A 14,682-nucleotide genomic window follows, 5' to 3' on the forward strand; every position below is an offset into this window, starting at 1 on the left:
CTTAGGTTACAGGCAAATCCGTTCCTAGGATACAATAGAGTCTTGGACGAGAATTTGCAACTAGCAAAGTTGAAGAATCTCCGAGGAAACCTTCTGTGAGATTGTAGCAGACCGGACTGAGAGAGAAAGAGAGAGAAAATGGATTTCAAAAATGTGTGTTTTTGGAGTCTGATTCATACTCCTTAAATAGTTTATGAAGAGGTATGAAGAAAAAGTAGATACTGGTTTAGAGAAGGCACATTGAACAATCACAATTTCAAACATTGTGACTGTTTAAAAAGTAGTTAACAATTAATGACTGTTAACTTTGAATTGTGCCTCTGGATCACACCCGATTAAATCATGATCGTTGATTTCATCAACAATGATCAATGGTCAGCATCGCACCAAAACCAAAGCCGCCTTTTGCGAGCCACGCGGGTGCGAGCAAAGTGCGCTTCATTGCGCCACACACACGGACGATATCAAACTCCCATACTCTCCTCTACTATTTATAAGGGGTGTAAATCAGCTCCTATTAAAATACTGGAAATAAAGCTTATAATTTTCCAATGTGGGACAAGTTCAAAACTAGGTTTTGTAAGAGAAAAACTAATTTTTCAATCAAGTGTGTAGATGCAATTTCTTATGTAATTGACCAATCAAACCCATTGAATTTAATCTCTTATGAGATTAAAATCCAACAATCCCTATTCTATTGATAGGCCATAATCGAAGCTTAAGAGAATAGGGTTAATTGCAGTTTAATTTAAAAAATAGAAAACATTAATTATCGCCATCAACTGATTGCTTCTTTTCGTTGGAAGAAGATGCTGAGTGCTGACCTCAGAGGCTCAGGTTACTTCTTCGGTTTGAGATCGACTTCAATCAGTTCAGGGCAGTGCTCACACCATTTGAACAGTCTCTTCCAACCTTACATTGGGAATATCTCCCCATGATATAAATCATATACATACGGAAATATTCTCAATACAAGGCTGTAATGGGTGTTTGAATGGGTGGGGTTTTGTACTGACTGAAGCTGAACTCCTTCGGTTTCCCATTTGCATAGGTCGGTGCAGCTTCCTTGTTTCTGCCAGTGATGTTCTCTCGTCGTTGTCAAGTTACTCACTACTTCCTTTCCTTCTCCTACTTCATAATAAAGTGAATTTTAGTTTCCATGCCAGTCTCGCAATTGGTCGTGCCCAAGTCAACACACAAACAATTGTTACGACTAGGAAGGCCATAGGAGGAATGGATTATGGATCTCTCTTTTTGGGTGTCCATTAATCAGCCTTTTTGAGCCTCCATCTCCAATTAATCTCCCGCTTGGGTCCTTCAAACTCGATCCATTGAAGAAATTTAGATGGACACCCAAGCCCGTAGACCGCACTTCATCCAGTTGTGCGTCAATCTGATATGCTTTATCCATTATGCATGGGTTCTCACTTCTCAGTTGGTCTTCAATTGAACATTTGAACGAACCACCTCTCTTCTCTCTGCCTTTATTAATAATCCTTTAATTATTTTGTGGAGTGTCTGAGAGTCTGACCCTGGCGTTGGGATTACAATTAGGGGTAGCAATGAGCTGAGCTTTTCACGAGCTGCTTAAACTCAGTTCGTTTCGGTTTCAGTCGAGTCTCATTCAATGGCTCAATTATTAAATGAGTCGAGGCTCGCGAGCCCAAATCAAGCTCGTGAGCCTGCTCAAATTTATATATAATAAAATTATAGATATATATATAACAATATATCTATATATATTTGATATTTAATATATATAATAAAAATATTATAATTATTAATTATTATAGTTCTTAATTTTTTAAATATAAAACAAAAAAATTATATTTAATTTTTATTTTTATAAAAAGATATTTATAACATGTATAATAAAATATAAAACAAGTTGAGCCGAGCTTGAACTTATGAACTTTTGACTCGAACCGAGCTCAAACTCAAGGTTCTGGCTCGTACCAAACTCGAATTCAAACTTGAGCCTTGTAGAATAGTCTCAAGCCGAGCTTAAACCTGATGCTATTCCGCTAGGCTTGGCTCGAATCCATCCCTATTTACAATGCACTTCACACTTCCATCCCTATTTACAAGGTCTGTCTCGCTTCCCACGAACATGAACAGCACCCAGGCGCGGCTGGGCCTATTGCTACTGCTTCCTCCCAGTCTCCCACAAAAGAGTAGTTGTCTACTTGTCTTCTGGTCAAATATCAACATCACAATATCACTAGGTGTTGGCTGCAATAGAGCATTCACAAAAAGTTCAGCATCGTTTGTTCTCTTTCAACTTTCAACAAAACTGAAATGGGTCAACTGCACGAGATATGACAAATCACTTTTTCTTTTGCAAAAAATTAAAAAACCCTAATCAAGCAAGTTTGGAAATCATGTCACACTAGCCACAACTGAATGAATCCTGACAACCCAACAGACATCTCCCTCAAAGCATTCTAGTAGACCCTCAACACGGTTCTTATCTAATGTCCACAGGAATTAGTATCCCCTCCAGTTTGGGGTGTAACAGATTGAATTCAAATCGAATTAAATATCTTAAAAAATTTGATATCCAAATTCAATTAAATATTCAAATATTTGATTCTATTTGAATTCAACTGTTTAATTATTTTAGGTAAGTAATAAATATTTTATTTATATAAAAATATATAAATTATTTATATAATTAAAATATTATAAATATAAATTATATTTAGGGTTGGACTATGATATGGAAAGGATATGATATCTGAAAATTTTCTGACCAATCAATTGGAATCATAAACGTGATTACTAATCAGGTGTTTATCAAAATTCATGGGTGGGTTTTGATTGGTCAAAACTTTTTCCATACCATATCTTTTCCACATCATAAATTTTCCCTGATATAAAATATTTAGATATTTAGATATTTTATATATTATATAAGAATTAAAAATGATCGAATCTAATCAGGTCATATTGAAATCCGATTGAATCTCAAATACGAAATCAGATTTTCAATACATTAGACGACGCTAGGGATAAGAAGGATGAGTATCACTCATTTGAATGAATTTCATCTCCTTGGCCTTAATTGTTTACCGGGTTATTCTGCAATATCTTTTGAGCGGAATACAGAAATTTGTATATTTTTATTTCCATTTTCAAATATCAATGAAAACATAGCCTGAAAGTCTTTGAGGACCTTGACAGTTTATACTATAGTAGTAGGTTTGCAAGTGCAGAACTGAGATGGGAATATCCATTTGAGTTCCAGTTGATGCAGCATATTATGGAAATGGTTGAAGAGATTAATAATTAAATGAAAGTACATGTGATTTCTGAAATCAAACAACCATTCAGAATGGAGTCATGGAGTTCCATCTCAGAAGAATCCCCGGGAAAACAGTGTGAGATGGTAAGGAGAGGATGAGTAAAAAAGCCGGGCTGCTTCTCATTTTCGTCAAAATCAAGAAACAGGTTGACATGATGTTGTCAAGTGTCGATGTAGCTCAAACAGAAGCAGGGTCAGTGGCAGCAGAGAGAGAGAGAGAGAGAGAGAGAGAGAGAGACCCCGGGAAAACAGTGTGAGATGGTAAGGAGAGGATGAGTAAAAAAGCCGGGCTGCTTCTCATTTTCGTCAAAATCAAGAAACAGGTTGACATGATGTTGTCAAGTGTCGATGTAGCTCAAACAGAAGCAGGGTCAGTGGCAGCAGAGAGAGAGAGAGAGAGAGAGAGAGAGAGAGAGAGAGAGAGAGACTCTAGATTCTCTTTTGCTGATTTTGAGAAGGCACACTCAATTCTCCATCCCCTAAAATCTGTAACAAGGATGAAGATCAGCTAGACAAGCATGGGCATGTAGAAATACAAACAGATAATTGTATGTTCGGTAATGTATTTTCACAAAGCCCTATATGATGTAGGACATAATAAAGTGCTGCCTTACAGATATGCCCAATTGTCTTCCCCTCATTCGATGAATTATCGTGCTTCTAATCAACATGATACATGGGAAGCAGGATTAATTGAGTTTGCTATACTTTGTACCATAAAACATGTACCGTTTAAGTGTACATTGTGCAACACAATAACATTACTTTCATCACCACTAGGCCAACTTTTGGCTAAACAAATGCATTACAACAATGATAAACATGAACAGAAAAAAAAAAAAAAAAAACTTGAGTAATCCTGCAGCTGAGTTTGTAAGTTAAGTGTCCTTATTTGAGCATCCCAAGTTACTACTGGATTTGTTTTTAGTTCTAAAGCAATTAAAAGTTGATTTGGGTCAGTTCCTAGTCAAAATCAAATACTGTAAGGGACATCTTAGTTCAAAATTTGAGTCTATAAATTGAGTCATTATCTAGCAATTTAAGAAAAAGTTGATTTGAAGAAATAAAGTTTGGTTTAGTGTTTTCTAGTTGTTGCCAGAAAATTCTCTTTTTTCCCTGTCACTCCTATTTCCTCCTCTTAATTGACTTATCTCTAAGTTTCTGCTCATTCTTTGGTGGACAACAAACTGTCTAATTGCTTCCTCATCCCTATTATTCATTCTTAATCACCCAAAGCCCCTCCACCCACAAAGCTGGCCACCAGATCTAAAATTTGTAGGACTCCAAACCCATCCTACATGAGAAATCCTTGAATATACTTGGGTAAGGATGTAGAATCTCAACCAGATTTCTTTCTTCCTCCCAAGTTCCAATATAGCAACATGAACAATGGCCTTCCAGTGCATTCTGTCCCAAAGCCTGCATGATTTCTTCCATTATCTAAGCAGTAAGCATATCCACAACACCTCTAGGAGCTATAAACTTAAGGCTGAACATCCCTTCTGCGTTTTTTCCACCGTCATAATGGATATCAAATTTAATTTCTACAAGTGAAACATGGACCATCTATAAACAAGAGCTTGTTGCTAACTACAATTCTTCTCTAGGAGAATCCATCAATAGAGGATGAGCCCAATGGTACACAACACTTGTTATGAGTGCAGGAAGGTCTTTTCACCATGAGACTGGGGTGTACAAAATTTACCTTGAGGGAGAGGGATTAACAAATATTAGAACATCCAACTTATCACTGGTCACTTTTGGGCTGTAGAGAGTTGAATAGAAATTTGAATAAGACTCAAAATGCTTTTTCTGCCAATGGTAATGAATCTGGTGGATGGTAGAATAATTAAAACCAGTTTCATCTTCTAAACTACCTGCTTAGGTGGTCCACCACATGCTATAGTAGCATTATAACACCCTCCATCAGTATCCATTTTCTTTCTTATCATGGAATCTTGTCTAAAAATGAAAAAAAAAAATATTGTTTTTACTTCTAAAAATTGCACTATCTTCAAATGTCATCATTCTTCTTTGGTCTTCTTTTCAACTATTGTTTATACATCATATTTTATAATCAGTAATAAAATCTAGCATATTAACAATTACCATAAGAGAAAAAACTTTTATACAAAAGGAAGATTGAAGGCCCACAGCAGAATTTTTTTTTTTTTGATAATCGAAATGATTTTATAAAACAACAATAGGCAATAGTACAAAGTCCTCAAGGAAAGGTACGAGTTGCAACCTCTCCGGGCTAGTTAAGTACAGATTTTCAAATTAATAACAACTTACATAGAAGCACAAAAAAGATCTTCCCTAGAAACCCCCTTGTTTGGCTAAAGCATCAACCAAAGAATTAGCAGACCTACTAACCCATTTTACCTCAACTCTCATATTACTGGTTAACCACTTTACTTTTTTGATGAGATCTTTGTAGCCCCAAATGGTGGTATTCAAGTTTCGGAGCCACCTGGTTACCACCTGAGAGTCCCCTTCAACTAGGAGATGCTCCACCCCAAGCTTGTTGGCGATTTGAATTCCTTGTACTGCAGCAAGGATTTCTGCCCTTGTGGAATCCCACACTCCCACCGGTCCTGAGAATAGGAAAATTATGTTGTTGTCCTTATTTCTCAGGATACCCCCTATACCTGAAGGCCCGGGGTTGCCTTGGCTACTTCCATCAAAGTTCAGCTTGATGACACATTCCAAAGGCAGAATCCATTCTCATAGAATTCTATCATTCTTTGTTGAAGTGTTAGCTATTACTAGCCAATTTCTCCACAAATCATCAAAGGAGAAGTCATCAAAGATATCCACAGTTTTCAGCCAATGGATTGCTCTTGTTAGGATACAATCCTTCATTTCATCTAACCCTCTTTCCTTCTCTAAGAAAATTCTTGCATTCCTTTCCTCCCAATGAGTCCACAGAGTGGCTGCCCTGACGCATTTCCACATGACCTTACCTCTTCTAGTGTGCCAAACAAAGACAGATGGGTTGAATAACAAGTTTAAATCAGAAGGCAAAGACCACCTACCTCCAAATAACCAAAGGCTCCACCTCCATATAGCTGTAGCAAAGGAACAAGAGATCAGCAAATGGACATAGTCCTCATTCTCGACCTTACACAAGGAACACCAATTTGGGGAAAGACAAAGCGAGGGTCTCTTTTTCTGTAAGTTTTCCAAAGCATTGATCTTCCCATAGAAGACTTCCTGGCAGAATACATCACTTTTTGGGGGAATAGGTCGTGCCCAGACTTCTTTGACAGGGAATCCTTGGGAAAATGGGTTAGAACTGAGGGATTTTAGAAAAGAAGAGCAAGTAAAAGTACCTTCTGGAAGAGGAGTCCAAACCCTTTGATCAGAAGAAGTGGGGTCCAAGCAAACGGATTCTAGTAAATGAATTAGTTCAATAACACAATTTGACTCACCATTCCTTAACCCTCTACGAAATCCAAAGTCCCAGTTTAAAGATAAGGGGTTTAACGGGCTCGGGAGAAAAGTTGCAATTGGCTCATGTTTGTGAAGGGAAATGGAATAGAGCGAGGGGAAACAATCTTTGAGGGGTTGAGTACCCACCCAAATATCCTCCCAAAACATAATAGCATTACTAGAACAAGCATCATACCTTATGAATTTGAGGAAGCGAGGGAGAATACCATGTATAGGCTTCCAAGGTGTAGTAAGGGTAGCTCGGCGAGATATCCCAGAATCCCAACCATTTCCTGCACAACCATGAATGCTTGCCACTACCTCATGCCATAATCTCTCTCTCTCTCTCTCTCTCTCTCGGGGCCATCTCCATAGCCACTTCCCAAGAAGGGCTACATTCTTCAGCACTATGTTCCTTATCCCTAAACCCCCTTCTTCCTTTGGTTTGTTAACTATCTCCCATCTGTTCAAGTAATCCTTTTTCACCTCTCCTGGTTCCCATAGAAAGTCCCTCATTCTCTTCTCCAGTTTCTTATCCTCCCTTGGAGGAATCCTGAACACAGAAAGGAAGTAGGTTGGAAGGTTGGCAAGTGTAGCCTTAATTAAAGTCAGCCTGCCCCCTATTGAAATTTAATTCTTTTTCCAAGCCGCCAAGCACTTATTCTTTAGGGTTGGCTCCTAAGGGTAGCCCTAAGTAGGTCAAAGGCCAAGAGGAAATATTGCAACTTAAGCATTGTGCAATGGATTCAATCTCCCTATTCTCCAAGTTTACTCCAGCCACACAACTTTTATCAAAATTTACCTTCAAGTTGGAGACCCTCTCAAAAGTACTTATTAGAATCTTAAAGTCTCCACTTTGCTCAACTCAATCCCCTCATAGAAAATAACAATATCATCAACAAATTGAAGGTGAGTTACTGGAATGCCTCTGCTCCCTATTCTCCATCCCTTTATTTGACCCTCCTCATCTGCTTTGGAGATCATCCTACTAAAGACATCAGCAACAGGTGTAAAGAGGAAAGGGGAGAGTGGATCCCCTTGTCTTAAGCCTCTATTGGCTGGAAAAAAGTCCTTAACCACCCCATTCACCAACACTGAATAACGACAAGAGTTTAAGCATCCTCTTATCCAATTACACCATTTATCCCCAAATCCACATCTTCTCGACATCTCCAGCAGGAAATTCCAATCCACTAAGTCATAGGCTTTCTCCAAGTCCAGTTTGTAAACAAATCCTTTCCTGTCCGATCTCCTTATCTTTTCCACTCTCGTTTGCAATAAGGATTTGATCTGTAATTTGTCTATCCTGTATAAAGGCTCCTTGTGCTTGGCTAACAAGAGAGGGGAGAACTACTTTGATCGTCCTAGAGAGCACTTTTGCCAGAATCTTATAGATGCTTGTCACCAGGTTAATTGGCCGAAAATCTTTGGGGTGTCTGGCATCATTCTTTTTGAGAATTAAGGCTATAAAGGTGGCATTGATTCCAGGACTCACAATTTTTTTATCCTCAAATTTTCTAAATACTCCAATTAAGTCTTCTTTGACTATGTCCCAACAGTCCTGATAAAATGCCATTGTAAATCCGTCAAGACCCAGTGCCTTAGCCCTATTTATAAAAAAAATAACTTGTTTAATTTCCTCTTCCTCAATCATTCTTTCCAGCCATCCCTTATCTGTTTGGTTCAAAGTTGGCCAATTCTCCTCCCCTACTATTAACCGATTCTCTAAGGGTCTTTAAAAGATGGATTTGAAGTGATCCACAATCCTACTGGCAATCTCCTCTTGAGAGGTTATCTCCACACCATCAACCTCAAGCTTTAGTATCAAATTTTTCCTCCTCCCATTAGCCAAATCATGAAAAATTTTGGTATTCCCATCCCCTTCATTGATCCACTTATGTCTGGATTTTGGTCTCCAAGAGATCTCCTCCCTCAACAAAGTCTCCTCTAACTCCTTTTTCAGTTTCCTCCTCATTTCTCTGTCTTGCTCATCCATCATCCCTTGGGATTCTTTTGCATCTAACTCCTCAATTTGAACCAATAATCTAGATTTTACCTCCTCCACTCTTCCAAATTGAACCTTATTCCATTCTTTTATTTTGCCTCTCAACCTTTTTAATTTTTTGTGGAATCTAACCCCATCCCATTTGACTTCTCTAAACTCTTCATTCCACCATTCCTTAACCTTAGGCAAGAAGTCCGGGTGTGTCAGCCACATATTTTCAAACCTGAATGGTCTAGGTCCATTACCAAGAGGTTCTTGTCCTACTTCTATAGGATAGTGATCAGAGGTTATCCTAGGTAGGGCCTTAGCCACCAAACCTCTCCAGTGGCTCTCCCAACCCTCATTAAATAGGAATCTGTCAAGCTTTGAGCAAATTGGGTTTTCTTGGAAGTTGGACCAAGTGTAGGTAGCCTATAGTAGAGGAAGCTCCCGTAACTCATAGGAATTTATGAAGTCAATGAACTTTCTCATACTAGTTGTAATGGCCTGCCTAGGATTATTTGACTCATTTGTGAATCTTATTGCATTAAAATCACCCCCCAAACACCAAGGACCTTCCCACAAACCTTGAATCCCATGAAGCTCCTCCTAGAACTCATTCCTCTCTATGTGATTATTTGGACCATACACATTTGTTAGCACCCAAGTAAATCCATCTTCCACCATTTTGAATTTTAGGGATATAGTGAAGTTTCCTATTAGCTCCTCTACTGGTTCTCCGAAGTCCTCCCTCCACAAAGTTACTATTCCCCCCGAAGCTCCCCACGACGGAGCTGAGCACCATCTTACCCCTCTTATTTTCCAGATCTCTCTAACCCACCTTCTATCCAGTTCAGCTAATTTTGTCTCCTACAACATCACAACATCAGGTCTTTCTCTTCTAAGTAACTCCTTAATCGATCTCCTTTTTCTAGCACTACCCAAACCCTTACATTCCAGCTTATTATCTTCATTACCTCTCAAAAATTTAGCCCTCCAGTAAAGTGTTCCTTCAATTAGAGCCCTTCTTTCTTTCCCCTCTACCACTGAACTCGATATCCCCTTCGATGTCCATTATTAGTCTCTCTACTTCAGACTGTTTCTTCTTTTTCCTACCCTCATTTCCCACTGACTTCCTATTCTGCCCTTTATTTCCTAATTCCTGCCCCAATCTATTGGTTCTTGCCTCTGATTCAGGGTTTTTTGGAGCCACCTCTATCATTTCCTCCTTCTGTTTATATTCCCCCAACAGGGCACAAATCTGCTCCCAAATCCATTCTAACTCCTCTTGTTTCCTTTCTAACAACCCAACTCTCTTCTCTGATCGGACTCCATCATTATCAATTGCCACTTCCCTACTACCAGTTGGTTGGTCTGGTCGGGATTCCAAGACATTTGTTACAAGCAGAGAACCCAAGTTGGTATCTAAAACCAAATGGACAGGCTTACCTGGAATTAGCATAGATGGTTGCATGTGGACCAGCTGCTGGGTATCAATTCTTGGAGTCAGGACTAGGCCCTTCCCCTTTTCCAGACTTAGCTGTGGAAGCAGACTAGGTACAACCAATACTTCCTCACCCTCTACAGTCAAAGAAGCTTCATTTCTCTTTTCCTCTGCGTGAATCCTTAGGTAAGGCTCCAAGATTGATTCTTGTCTCTCTGGCCCGATGTCCTGATTAGGCTGCACATATGGGATGGACTCGTTTATTGGCTGGGATTCACTCTGCCTTACCTCTTTCAGTGTTCCCAACTCCAACTGTCTTTTGTATAGCATGCCCAGTTTGGGAAAGATCTGTTCTCCGCTGCTAAGGCTCACTCTTCTTTGCGTTTTGATAGTACCAGAATCTTACGGATCCATCTCCTCCTCTAGGAATAACAGTTCAGTGTTTACACCATTTGCTGTCATATAGATAATAGTTCATTTTGGTTGTATATGTATGGTTTTACATTTTTTTTTGATAAGTTGGTCTTTCTGATATTTAACATACAGAAAAATTATTTTGAAAATAAATAAAAAAACATCAATTTTAGGAGTCTTTGGATGTTCAAGTATCTTGTTTTCCAGGATATCTCTTTCTCACACTTTTATCCATGCTTTCCAAGTGATTGTGTCCAAGTTACATTATAAGGAAAACAATTTTTTCATAAAGAGAATCATAGAGGTGAACAAATGATACATCCAAATGCAAAGCTTTTTCCTTGATCAGTACCCAAAATGTAAACCTTTTAACAGAACCTCCTATGTCTTGTAAAATAAAAATAAGATGATCATTTGTACCTTTAAGAAATGGGTTCCTTTTCTTCCTGATGAGTTGATCAAGTCATTCTCCTTCAAGAATTCCAGTGAAACCTCATCTCCTTATCTTGCAGCTTCTCTGTCTCTTGAATTTACAGGGACAAACTTTGGCAATCCAGCATTCATTTTTGGCAATTAGTAAAAGAACCAGCACATAACATCAAAGAGAATAAAAGGATATCATAAAATATTTATCAAGGAAGAAGTAAATATTATATGCAACATAATACCTAACTACAGATCAAATCATTATACACAAGAAGCACTAGATATCCAAAAATCTATTTTCATTGTTTTTTTTTTTTAACTTACAGGTGGTTAAATCATGCAGGACTTGGTTTTAATATTTTAAATGAATTATGACATGAAAATTTGTTGCTTTAGCTGCGTCAAGTTCTGATACCTTTTACGTTTAAGAAGCTTCAGTAACAATGATATCAATGGGTACACATTTCACATTCAAGCATTTTCTATTGGTTTACTGGATGCTTTAGGTACATCCATCCTGTCTATAGTAGCGTCATAACAGTCATATGCTACTCAGTTACAACTTCCAGTTTATCATTTGATAGAGGCAAACATATTATTTTTACTTGACAGTGGTAGATCATTTGGTCTCATGTATTACTGTGTCTGGATCTTGTTCTAGCTGCATTGGACATGCTATTCCATGTGAAGAAAGATCTTTAGTTCAGATGTTGTCTTACATATCATAAGTGCAATCTCTAGGAAACTTATCCACACAATCATCCAATATGCCAGATGTTTTGCTTTAACTAGTAAATGCCATATTGGCCCTTTTTATGAGCAATGATACTTTGTAGCTTTATTAAACGTGAAGAAAAGTTCAAACTTTACAATATGCCATCATACAAAAACCAGAAACAGATTAAATCTCACCACTCTCATCTTCAGATTCTACTCTGATTCCCTTATAATGATCCCCTACACCAAGCTTACCCAAACATAGGTTCTCTTTGAGAGACTCCAGTCCCAGCCAGGAGAGCCATCCATACCATTTGCTGATCTTGGAATCCGCCTGAATGTGCAATACAGGCCAGTCCTAGAGCTCGTGCATGTCTAACCAGAAACCACAAAGCCCATGGTACGTCAACTCCAAATTTCAGCCAATTTATAACTACTTGGCAGTCCCCTGCTACTTGTATTTCAGTCCAGCCTGCTGACCACTATGAACTATTCTTTAACATTTATCAAATGGGAGTCTCAATTGCAGATCACAATTCAGGTGAAGAACATCTTATATCCTGATTCCTAATGAACACTGATGTTTCTTACATTGATAAATCATATCAGTAGTTGAATATTCCCACCCTGGGACTACAAAGGCTCACTAGCAAAGAACCAGATAAAAGGTATAATCATGGAATATAATGCAGACAGAGAGTCTTTAATGAATCTAATTTGACCAGGTATTAATATAGCACAAATCGCTATGCAAAATAACCAGTTACCTGATATAAATATTTTGACCATGTTTCTAATTGGTGCATGGGCAGTCCTGCAATGACATCAAAGAGGTTTAGTTAATTACTTAGGGGATGTTCAACAATGTGTACGGTTTTGTTTTTGTTTTCAAAAGAAAAAAAAAAAAACCATACACATTGCATCTTTTTCTCATAACATCCCCTTTAGAAAAGATATAGAATTCTAAGACAGGTCTTACAATATTGTGAAAACTCAAAGAACACTAACATGTTTTTGATCATTGAAGAAACTCTACTACAAATAACATTCACTTTCCAAAACACTAATAACTCCAAGAAACATTATCTCAAAATCAACCATACAAAAAGAATTCTCAACGACCCCCCAAACAAAAGAGTAAATTACAAAGACTCGCTTGTGCTATGGGGTCAGTGACAAATACCCCCTGAACTTTCATTTGTGACAAAGGCCCCCCCTAAACTTTCACTTTGCGACAAATACCCCCTGACAGTCAAGTTAGATGGCGAAATGCATTACCAAAATGTGCACATAAACTTTCCTTATTTTCTTTTCCTTGCCCTTTCTCTTAATCCCTAATTGACCAAAAATAACAAGAATCATTTCACTGATACAAAAAAAAAGTTTTTTTTTCTTTTTAATTCTTGATTCATTTCACTGACATGAATGCCTCTCTCCATCTTAAAACCAAACAAAACCATAAGTTTATATCTATCATAAAGAAACCTCTACCATTTTATTGGAATGCTGAATCCAGCCAGAAATCTGCAAGGATCTATTGGAGCAATTGACGGGACTTCAATGTTATATTTAGAAAACTAATTGAATCATAAATTGTTCAAATATATAAGAAAGGGTAGTTTGGGGATTTAAAAAAGTTTAAAAATCTAAATGAGAATCTTTTTTGAAGTTAACTGACGGAATACTACCTGAGGGGGGCATTTGTCACTGATTCCATAGTACAAGGGGTTCTTTATAATTTACCCAAAAGGAAAGAAAAGACACAAACATGTGAATACCAATTTAGAATTTATTGCTTTCTGAGAAGAAGGGAAACATATAACATATATGTGCCTTGGCAAAACTTACCCGGACATGTAAGGATGGTAAATTTCTTTTATTTTTATCAATAACAAAATTGATCACCCCCACCAAAAAGTAATAGTGAAATGTAAGTACCAATTTGGAATTCATTGTTTCCTAAGCAAGGAGGGGAGCATCTAGCATATATATATATATATATATATATATTTGCAAACTCATTTGGACATGAATCAATGGTGAATTGACCTTATCGAATTGTGTAACACCTGTTAATTGTAAAAAATTGACCAGTAATGTACATGCTTTGCTTAAAAAAGAAATGGACATCTTGTATTTATTCCACCTCAATTTCACTGCCGATTTACTAAAAATCATGATTGGACATCTTGTTGAGAAACAATATATGACTAATCAGCTACCCATTTTATTCATCTTTTCAAAACATAACTATAAACAAGCGAGTAATGAGATACCTGCGCCCATTCCTCTTGAGTTTGGGGATATGGCGGTAAAGGGGCATTTGGCTACCCTCGAATCCTTTGCAGACACCGGTACCGGACCTCGACTTCTGACCCCTCATCCCGAACCCACAGCAACTTCCTTGACCTGCTGAGATACCTTTCCCTTTCCTCTTGTTTCTCTTTCTGGAGCCGGGCTGCGGACCCAGACTATCAAGCCGTAGTCGAACATCAGGACCTGGTAGAACAGAAGCAGATGAAGAAGAAACTTGACCAAGAACGAGAAGCGGTCTTCCTTCTTTTCTCTTTGAGTGATGGAATTTGAGCCAAGCTTGTCTTAAGAATACTTGAATGGCGTGGAAGGGTAGTTCTCTTCTCTGGTTGGAGTAGGCGAATAGAGCGAGAGAAGGGCTGACATATGCCATGCCAATGCCATGTTTATAGAGAATGGTGGCCAAAACAAACACAAGGAAAGAAAAAGAAGCCTGCGACTATGGTCCATGAGAGGCTGAGTGAATAGGTGTCAGCCTGTCAGGCTGTCGGTCAGCTGGTCGGGGCCGCTTTCCTAGCAATTCTTTGGGTAAAACCTTTTCCAGCTTTAAAACCTCTCTTCATCACCCCTTCTAAGTTTTTAATGCAGCAGTATCAGAAGATGAGAACCTTCTGTAGTTTGTATAGGCGGATTTTATGATCTTTC

The 14,682-nt window shown here is 38.1% G+C and overlaps 1 long non-coding RNA gene across 1 annotated transcript; it reads right to left on the minus strand.

The window, feature by feature from the left end:
- Positions 1 to 3,595: 3,595 nt before the first annotated feature.
- On the minus strand, positions 3,596 to 14,437 carry LOC148863639 (uncharacterized). The gene is made up of 4 exons (XR_016109166.1): positions 14,001 to 14,437; positions 12,492 to 12,538; positions 11,002 to 11,124; positions 3,596 to 3,790 (listed from the first exon to the last, which is right to left on the minus strand). It is a non-coding gene; the product is annotated as an uncharacterized LOC148863639 (long non-coding RNA).
- Between the last annotated feature and the right edge of the window lie 245 nt (positions 14,438 to 14,682).

Source organism: Nelumbo lutea, chromosome 3 (assembly GCF_056320005.1).
Source record: "Nelumbo lutea isolate HS-2025 chromosome 3, American lotus-T2T, whole genome shotgun sequence".
NCBI lineage: Eukaryota > Viridiplantae > Streptophyta > Magnoliopsida > Proteales > Nelumbonaceae > Nelumbo > Nelumbo lutea.